Source organism: Aulostomus chinensis, chromosome 1 (genome assembly GCF_037954235.1).
Source record: "Aulostomus chinensis isolate RoL2024-O1b breed Wild chromosome 1, RoL_Achi_v1.0, whole genome shotgun sequence".
Taxonomy (NCBI): Eukaryota; Metazoa; Chordata; class Actinopteri; order Syngnathiformes; family Aulostomidae; genus Aulostomus; species Aulostomus chinensis.
This window is the reverse complement of record NC_141320.1, coordinates 21,372,576-21,382,358: the sequence shown is the minus strand read 5'-3', so window position 1 is coordinate 21,382,358 and position 9,783 is coordinate 21,372,576. Positions and strand designations below refer to the sequence as shown.

The 9,783-nt window shown below is 37.9% G+C and overlaps 1 non-coding gene across 1 annotated transcript; it reads right to left on the bottom strand.

The window, feature by feature from the left end:
* Positions 1-1,685: 1,685 nt before the first annotated feature.
* Positions 1,686-1,768, bottom strand: trnal-cag (transfer RNA leucine (anticodon CAG)). Its single transcript has one exon. It is a non-coding gene; the product is annotated as a tRNA-Leu (tRNA).
* Positions 1,769-9,783: the final 8,015 nt, after the last annotated feature.

The window sequence follows — 9,783 nt, the reverse complement described above, 5'->3', positions numbered from 1 at the left end:
TCCCAGGACATTGTTTTGACTCATTTGAACATTTTCAAACCCTCGTTGCTCAGATTTTACATGAATTTGATCATGACTTCAGACAAATGTTCTGTTTATTAATTAAATAATCACTTTAGTTATGAATTTAGTGAGTCAACCAGACTTGGTCAAAGATAAAAGTTAGTCTGGTTATTATTCAGTTTCCAGTCAGTAGGGACACACACACACACACACACACACACACACACACACACAGCCTGTCTTCAGTATAAAATGGTCTGTCACGTTCTCTCACGTTGGAAGATTTCTCTGACTCCATTGTGAATACAGAGATTCTTCATCTGCCACTTGAGTCTTGATCCACTGATTCCTCTGATCCACCTCTTTCTGCTCCAACAAGGCTGACATGGATCAGGTGGGTCCATGTCATCCAATCAGGAGGTTTCTCCTCTCAGTTAATTTTCTTCATCCCAGTTTAGATTGATTCTTCTCAGCCTGATGAAGGAGCATCTGATCAGGTGTTTGGCTGCTTGTTGGTTGTAATTCCATAGATTTTAATCTCAGATGTTATAGAATTAATAATGCAATGGCAGTCCTGCCAAGTGACATCAGTCACATGACAGGATGGCCCAGTCATGTGACTGAAGGAGCTGAGAGCTCCTACACATCATTGTTGATGGTGTCTTCCACTGTAGTCAGCAGCCACAACTCCTCTATCAACACCTGTCAGAGACCTGCTGGAGGCCCCACTGAGGTTTGAACTGGGATCACTGGATTCAGAGTCCAGAGTGCTCACCATTCCACCATGGAACCATCAAAGATGAAACAAGTGAGACAAACTATGGCACTAATCATGTATGAGGGACTGCAGTGGTTTTCTGGATCTAATTTCCACAAACAAATGATGATTTGGGTAAAGGTCTGACAAAGTCTGACAAACCTACCCTGATTTTTTCACAAACAAATGATAATTTTTAGACAGTGAGACAGTGCTCTTATTTTGGAGGGCCATCAGGATGTGAAATATCCCAGACCTCTGAGATCAGAGTGTTCACTTTGATCTCAGGGTCCTGAATTTGGAGGTTCTTCCTTTGGTCTCCAAGTTCTAACTCCCATCTGCTGAATCCTTTTTTTAATGAGCTCCTCAGACCCTGATGATGTCAGGAAGAAATCCAGACATTCAGTTCTCATCTCAGCTGTTCTGACTGAGACGTCAAGCAGTCAGGAAAAAAGTGTTACGACTCAAAGTGGGACCTTTACAGGAGCTAACAAAGTGTCTTTTTTCCTAAACTACTTGAGGAACTGGTTAAACCAGTAAAATATGCATTTCTGTGTGCAGACCAGTGGGGAGCCTGGGTGAGTGGAAGGATGTTTACCACCAACACAGAACCCAGACTTTAGTCATGTGATGAGATGGAGACTCTGATGATGAAGTTAATGGACAAAATGTGAATTGAAGGATGAACACAAATGGGTTTTTGAACCAAACACATTTCTTCAGCAGACTTTGATCCAACATTGAAGTTAGAGTTTGGTGGCTGCTCCATGTTGGAGGAAACCAGGCGATGTTGGACCGTCACAGGGAAGCTCTTTTGCCTCCTCTGCTGCCAGTTCAACCACTCACTCCCATCAGTGGAGAGCAGCTTCAACTGGGTTTGGAATGTACCACTGTGGATGCATAGGAATGTGGAGAAAATGTCCTTTGTCAGAAGTGGGATTTGAACCCACGCCTCCAGGAGAGACTGCGACCTGAACGCAGCGCCTTAGACCGCTCGGCCATCCTGACAGAAACTGAAAGTTGGAGACTGAATTACTTCACTGACAAAGTAGAATTTTTGTTAACATTAAACACACAGTCTGTGTTCATGGCAGGAAGAAATGAATGTGTGTGTGTGTGTGTGTGTGTGTGTGTGTGTGTGTGTGTGTCAAGTCACAACAAAAGTTCTCTCATGACTCTTTACTAGTAGAGCAGGTCCAGCACCAAACTCCTTCAATGAATCTACATCAACAATTCTCCACCAGCAGCACATCCTGCAACAGTGGTGATGAAAACCTTCCTTTTAACAGGCAGGAACGTGGAGCAGATCCAGGATCAGTGGGGACGGCCTTCTGCTTTGACCGGTTGGGGGGAAAGAGAGCAGGAGAGCAGGGCAGAGACAAAGACAGATAAGGCTCTCCTAAAACAAGGCCTGTTCAGTCAATGGTAGAGCAGAGTGGCGCAGAGGAAGCGTGCTGGGCCCGTAACCCAGAGGTGAACCTAACTTTCGAATAACCTCAAAGTGATGCTGAGAGTCATGTAGTAAGAGTTGCTACGAACCTAAAAAAAATGCGACAGTAATGTAGGAAAAGTTGCTACGAACCTCAAAATATTGCGACAGTGATGTCGGAAGAAATGCTAATGAACTAAAAATGATGCTAACAGTAATGTAGTGATAGTTGCTAATCAATTCAGTGATGCTTACAGTAATGTAGTAAGTGTTTCGAATAACCTCAAAGTGACGCTTACAGTCATGTAGTAAGAGTTGCTACGAACCTCAAAATAATGCGACAGTAATGTAGTAAAAGTTGCTACGAACCTCAAAATATTGCGACAGTGATGTCGGAAGAATTGCTAATGAACTCAAGATGATGCTAACAGTCATGTAGCGATAGTTGCTAAGAAACTCAGTGATGCTTACAGTAATGTAGGAAGAGTTTCGAACAACCTCAAAGTGATGCTGACAGTCATTTAGTAAGAGTTGCTAATGAACTCAATTTAATGCTACAGTGATGTCGTGAGAATTGCTCAACAACTCAAAATGATGCTAACAGTAATGTAGTGATAGTTGCTAATAAACTCAAAGTGATGCTGACAGTAATGTAGTAAGAGTTGCTACGAACCTTAAAATAATGCAACAATAATGTAGTAAGAGTTGCTACGAACATCAAAATATTGCGACAGTGATGTCGGAAGAATTGCTAATGATCTCAAAATGATGCGACAGTGATGTAGTAAGAATTGCTAATGAACTCAAAATGATGCTAACAGTAATGGAGTGAAACTTTCGAATAACCTCAAAGTGATGCTGACAGTCATGTAGTAAGAGTTGCTACGAACCTCAAAATATTGCGACAGTGATGTCGGAAGAACTGCTAATGATCTCAAAATGATGTGACAGTGATGTAGTAAGAATTGCTAATGAACTTAAAATGATGCTAACAGTCATGTAGTGATAGTTGCTAAGAAACTCAGTGATGCTTACAGTAATGTAGTAAGAGTTGCTACGAACCTTAAAATAATGCAACAATAATGTAGTAAGAGTTGCTACGAACCTCAAAATATTGCGACAGTGATGTAGTAAGAATTGCTAATGAACTCAAAATGATGCTAACAGTAATGGAGTGAAACTTTCAAATAACCTCAAAGTGATACTTACAGTTATGTAGTAAGTGTTGCTACGAACCTCAAAATAATGCAACAGTAATGTAGTAAAAGTTGCTACGAACCTCAAAATATTGCGAAAGTGATGTCGGAAGAATTGCTAATGAACTCAAGATGATGCTAACAGTAATGTAGTGATAGTTGCAAAGAAACTCAGTGATGCTTACAGTAATGTAGGAAGAGTTTCGAACAACCTCAAAGTGATGCTGACAGTCATTTAGTAAGAGTTGCTAATGAACTCAATTCAATGCTACAGTGATGTCGTGAGAATTACTCATGAACTCAAAATGATGCTGACAGTAATGTAGTAAGAGTTGCTACGAACCTCAAAATATTGCGACAGTGATGTCGGAAGAACTGCTAATGATCTCAAAATGATGTGACAGTGATGTAGTAAGAATTGCTAATGAACTTAAAATGATGCTAACAGTAATGTAGTGATACTTGCTAAGAAACTCAGTGATGCTTACAGTAATGTAGTAAGAGTTGCTACGAACCTTAAAATAATGCAACAATAATGTAGTAAGAGATGCTACGAACCTCAAAATATTGGGACAGTGATGTAGTAAGAATTGCTAATGAACTCAAAATGATGCTAACAGTAATGGAGTGAAACTTTCGAATAACCTCAAAGTGATGCTGACAGTCATGTAGTAAGAGTTGCTACGAACCTCAAAATAATGTGACAGTGATGTCGGAAGAATTGCTAATGATGTCAAAATGATGCGACAGTGATGTAGTAACAGTTGCTACGAACCTCAAAATAATGTGACAGTGATGTCGGAAGAATTGCTAATGATGTCAAAATGATGCGACAGTGATGTAGTAAAAGTTGCTACGAACCTCAAAATATTGCGACAGTGATGTCGGAAGAATTGCTAATGAACTCAAGATGATGCTAACAGTAATGTAGTGATAGTTGCTAAGAAACTCAGTGATGCTTACAGTAATGTAGTAAGAGTTTCGAACAACCTCAAAGTGATGCTGACAGTCATTTAGTCAGAGTTGCGAATGAACTCAATTTAATGCTCCAGTGATGTCGTGAGAATTGCTCATAAACTCAAAATGATGCTAACAGTAATGTAGTGATAGTTGCTAATAAACTCAGTGATGCTTACAGCAATGTAGTAAGTGTTTCGAATAACCTCAAAGTGATGCTGACAGTCATTTAGTAAGAGTTGCTATGAACCTTAAAATAATGCAACAATAATGTAGTAAGAGTTGCTACGAACCTCAAAATAATGTGACAGTGATGTCAGAAGAATTGCTAATGATGTCAAAATGATGCGACAGTGATTTAGTAAGAATTGCTAATGAACTCAAAATGATGCTAACTGTAATGGAGTGAAACTTTCGAATAACCTCAAAGTGATGCTGACAGTCATGTAGTAAGAGTTGCTACGAACCTCAAAATAATGCGACAGTCATGTAGTAAAAGTTGCTACGAACCTCAAAATATTGCGACAGTGATGTCGGAAGAATTGCTAATGAACTCAAGATGATGCTAACAGTAATGTAGTGATAGTTGCTAATCAACTCAGTGATGCTTACAGTAATGTAGTAAGTGTTTCGAATAACCTCAAAGTGATGCTGACAGTCATGTAGTAAGAGTTGCTACAAACCTCAAAATAATGCGAAAGTAATGTAGTAAAAGTTGCTACGAACCTCAAAATATTGCGACAGTGATGTCGGAAGAATTGCAAATTAACTCAAGATGATGCTAACAATAATGTAGTGATAGTTGCTAAGAAACTCAGTGATGCTTACAGAAATGTAGGAAGAGTTTCGAACAACCTAAAAGTGATGCTGACAGTCATTTAGTAAGAGTTGCTAATGAACTCAGTTCAATGCTACAGTGATTTCGTGAGAATTGTTTAACAACTCAAAATGATGCTAACAGTCATGTAGTGATAGTTGCTAATAAACTCAAAGTGATGCTGACAGTAATGTAGTAAGAGTTGCTAATGAACTTAAAATGATGCAACAATAATGTAGTAAGAGTTGCTACGAACCTCAAAATATTGCGACAGTGATGTCGGAAGAATTGCTAATGATCTCAAAATGATGCGACAGTGATGTAGTAGAATTGCTAATGAACTCAAAATGATGCTAACAGTAATGGAGTGAAACTTTCGAATAACCTCAAAGTGATGCTGACAGTCATGTAGTAAGAGTTGCTACGAACCTCAAAATAATGCAACAATAATGTAGTAAGAGTTGCTACGAACCTCAAAATATTGCGACAGTGATGTCTGAAGAATTGCTAATGATGTCAAAATGATGCGACAGTGATGTAGTAAAAGTTGCTACGAACCTCAAAATATTGCGACAGTGATGTCGGAAGAATTGCTAATGAACTCAAGATGATGCTAACAGTAATGTAGTGATAGTTGCTAAGAAACTCAGTGATGCTTACAGTAATGTAGGAAGAGTTTCGAACAACCTCAAAGTGATGCTGACAGTCATTTAGTAAGAGTTGCTAATGAACTCAATTTAATGCTACAGTGATGTCGTGAGAATTGCTCAACAACTCAAAATGATGCTAACAGTATTGAAATGATAGTTGCGAATAAACTCAAAGTGATGCTGACAGTAATGGAGTAAGAGTTGCTACGAACCTTAAAATAATGCAACAATAATGTAGTAAGAGTTGCTACGAACCTCAAAATATTGCGACAGTGATGTCGGAATAATTGCTAATGATCTCAAAATGATGCGACAGTGATGTAGTGAGAATTGCAAATGAACTCAAAATGATGCTAACAGTAATGGAGTGAAACTTTCGAATAACCTCAAAGTGATGCTGACAGTCATGTAGTAAGAGTTGCTACGAACCTCAAAATAATGTGACAGTAATGTAGTAAAAGTTGCTACGAACCTCAAAATAATGCGACAGTAATGTAGTAAGAGTTGCTACGAACCTCAAAATATTGCGACAGTGATGTCGGAAGAAATGCTAATGAACTCAAAATGATGCTAACAGTAATGTAGTGATAGTTGCTAATCAACTCAGTGATGCTTACAGCAATGTAGTAAGTGTTTCGAATAACCTTAAAGTGATGCTTACAGTCATGTAGTAAGTGTTGCTACGAACCTCAAAATGTTGCAACAGTGATGTCGGAAGAATTGCTAATGAACTCAAGATGATGCTAACAGTAATGTAGTGATAGTTGCTAAGAAACTCAGTGATGCTTACAGTAATGTAGTAAGAGTTTCGAACAACCTCAAAGTGATGCTGACAGTCATTTAGTAAGAGTTGCTAATGAACTCAGTTCAGTGCTACAGTGATTTTTTGAGAATTGCTCAACAACTCAAAATGATGCTAACAGTAATGTAGTGATAGTTGCTAATAAACTCAAAGTGATGCTGACAGTAATGTAGTAAGAGTTGCTAGGAACCTTAAAATAATGCAACAATAATGTAGTAAGAGTTGCTACGAACCTCAAAATAATGTGAGTGTGATGTCGGAAGAATTGCTAATGATCTCAAAATGATGCGACAGTGATGTAGTAAGAATTGCTAATGAACTCAAAATGATGATAACAGTAATGGAGTGAAACTTTCGAATAACCTCAAAGTGATGCTAACAGTCATGTAGTAAGTGTTGCTACGAACCTCAAAATATTGCGACAGTGATGTCGGAAGAATTGCTAATGAACTCAAGATGATGCTAACAGTAATGTAGTGATAGTTGCTAAGAAACTCAGTGATGCTTACAGTAATGTAGTAAGAGTTTCGAACAACCTCAAAGTGATGCTGACAGTCATTTAGTCAGAGTTGCTAATGAACTCAATTTAATGCTCCAGTGATGTCGTGAGAATTGCTCATAAACTCAAAATGATGCTAACAGTAATGTAGTGATAGTTGCTAATGAACTCAGTGATGCTTACAGCAATGTAGTAAGTGTTTCGAATAACCTCAAAGTGATGCTTACAGTCATGTAGTAAGTGTTGCTACGAACCTCAAAATATTGCAACAGTGATGTCGGAAGAATTGCTAATGAACTCAAAATGATGCTAACAGTAATGTAGTGATAGTTGCTAAGAAACTCAGTGATGCTTACAGTAATGTAGTAAGAGTTTCGAACAACCTCAAAGTGATGCTGACAGTCATTTAGTAAGAGTTGCTAATGAACTCAGTTCAGTGCTACAGTGATTTTGTGAGAATTGCTCAACAACTCAAAATGATGCTAACAGTAATGTAGTGATAGTTGCTAATAAACTCAAAGTGATGCTGACAGTAATGTAGTAAGAGTTGCTCGGAACCTTAAAATAATGCAACAATAATGTAGTAAGAGTTGCTACGAACCTCAAAATAATGTGAGTGTGATGTCGGAAGAATTGCTAATGATCTCAAAATGATGCGACAGTGATGGAGTAAGAATTGCTAATGAACTCAAAATGATGATAACAGTAATGGAGTGAAACTTTCGAATAACCTCAAAGTGATGCTAACAGTCATGTAGTAAGTGTTGCTACGAACCTCAAAATATTGCGACAGTGATGTCGGAAGAATTGCTAATGAACTCAAGATGATGCTAACAGTAATGTAGTGATAGTTGCTAAGAAACTCAGTGATGCTTACAGTAATGTAGTAAGAGTTTCGAACAACCTCAAAGTGATCCTGACAGTCATTTAGTAAGAGTTGCTATGAACCTTAAAATAATGCAACAATAATGTAGTAAGAGTTGCTACGAACCTCAAAAAAATGTGACAGTGATGTCAGAAGAATTGCTAATGATGTCAAAATGATGCGACAGTGACGTAGTAAGAGTTGCTACGAACCTCAAAATATTGCGACAGTGATGTCGGAAGAACTGCTAATGATCTCAAAATGATGTGACAGTGATGTAGTAAGAATTGCTAATGAACTTAAAATGATGCTAACAGTCATGTAGTGATAGTTTCTAAGAAACTCAGTGATGCTTATAGTAATGTAGTAAGAGTTGCTACGAACCTTAAAATAATGCAACAATAATGTAGTAAGAGTTGCTACGAACCTCAAAATATTGCGACAGTGATGTCGGAAGAATTGCTAATGATGTCAAAATGATGCGACAGTGATGTTGTAAAAGTTGCTACGAACCTCAAAATATTGCGACAGTGATGTCGGAAGAATTGCTAATGAACTCAAAATGATGCTAACAGTAATGTAGTGATAGTTGCTAAGAAACTCAGTGATGCTTACAGCAATGTAGTAAGTGTTTCGAATAACCTTAAAGTGATGCTTACAGTCATGTAGTAAGTGTTGCTACGAACCTCAAAATGTTGCAACAGTGATGTCGGAAGAATTGCTAATGAACTCAAGATGATGCTAACAGTAATGTAGTGATAGTTGCTAAGAAACTCAGTGATGCTTACAGTAATGTAGTAAGAGTTTCGAACAACCTCAAAGTGATGCTGACAGTCATTTAGTAAGAGTTGCTAATGAACTCAGTTCAGTGCTACAGTGATTTTTTGAGAATTGCTCAACAACTCAAAATGATGCCAACAGTAATGTAGTGATAGTTGCTAATAAACTCAAAATGATGCTGACAGTAATGTAGTAAGAGTTGCTAGGAACCTTAAAATAATGCAACAATAATGTAGTAAGAGTTGCTACGAACCTCAAAATAATGTGAGTGTGATGTCGGAAGAATTGCTAATGATCTCAAAATGATGCGACAGTGATGTAGTAAGAATTGCTAATGAACTCAAAATGATGATAACAGTAATGGAGTGAAACTTTCGAATAACCTCAAAGTGATGCTAACAGTCATTTAGTAAGAGTTGCTACGAACCTTAAAATAATGCAACAATAATGTAGTAAGAGTTGCTACGAACCTCAAAATAATGTGACAGTGATGTCAGAAGAATTGCTAATGATGTCAAAATGATGCGACAGTGATGTAGTAAGAGTTGCAACGAACCTCAAAATATTGCGACAGTGATGTCGGAAGAACTGCTAATGATCTCAAAATGATGTGACAGTGATGTAGTAAGAATTGCTAATGAAGTTAAAATGATGCTAACAGTCATGTAGTGATAGTTTCTAAGAAACTCAGTGATGCTTACAGTAATGTAGTAAGAGTTGCTACGAACCTTAAAATAATGCAACAATAATGTAGTAAGAGTTGCTACGAACCTCAAAATATTGCGACAGTGATGTCGGAATAATTGCTAATGATGTCAAAATGATGCGACAGTGATGTAGTAAAAGTTGCTACGAACCTCAAAATATTGCGACAGTGAAGTCGGAAGAATTGCTAATGAACTCAAAATGATGCTAACAGTAATGTAGTGATAGATGCTAATCAACTCAGTGATGCTTACAGCAATGTAGTAAGTGTTTCGAATAACCTTAAAGTGATGCTTACAGTCATGTAGTAAGTGTTGCTACGA